Source organism: Varroa jacobsoni, unplaced genomic scaffold (genome assembly GCF_002532875.2).
Source record: "Varroa jacobsoni isolate VJ856 unplaced genomic scaffold, vjacob_1.0 contig02075, whole genome shotgun sequence".
Lineage (NCBI taxonomy): Eukaryota > Metazoa > Arthropoda > Arachnida > Mesostigmata > Varroidae > Varroa > Varroa jacobsoni.
The window spans coordinates 46,786-47,163 of NW_019214752.1; positions in this window are offsets into that span (position 1 = coordinate 46,786).

Sequence of the window (378 nt, forward strand, 5' to 3'; positions counted from 1 at the left end):
TTTGGTTGCCTTTTATTTTATTCGGGTGTGCATGTGTACTGTATGCTAAGGTATATTCAAAAAGACCGCACCTGTAGACGAGTGCTCTTTTATTTACATTCTTTGTTATGCCATACTGTATGGCACGAGTCGATTCGAGAAATAGGAGTTTGCATCTACGTCTACTTGCATCAGAGAACAGAGTGTTTATCAACAGCAAAAAAAAATTCGATAGAGGCCTTTCAAGATTTACTTCAGCCCAATGGTATTATTATTACTACTATTGCGACAAAATGGCCCACTGATCTCGTTTCTTTTATTTCATCTATATAGTTATCTCGATGGATTTGCGGCTTGACTAAACACCTTAGAGTAACAGATCTCAATTATTCGGTTTAA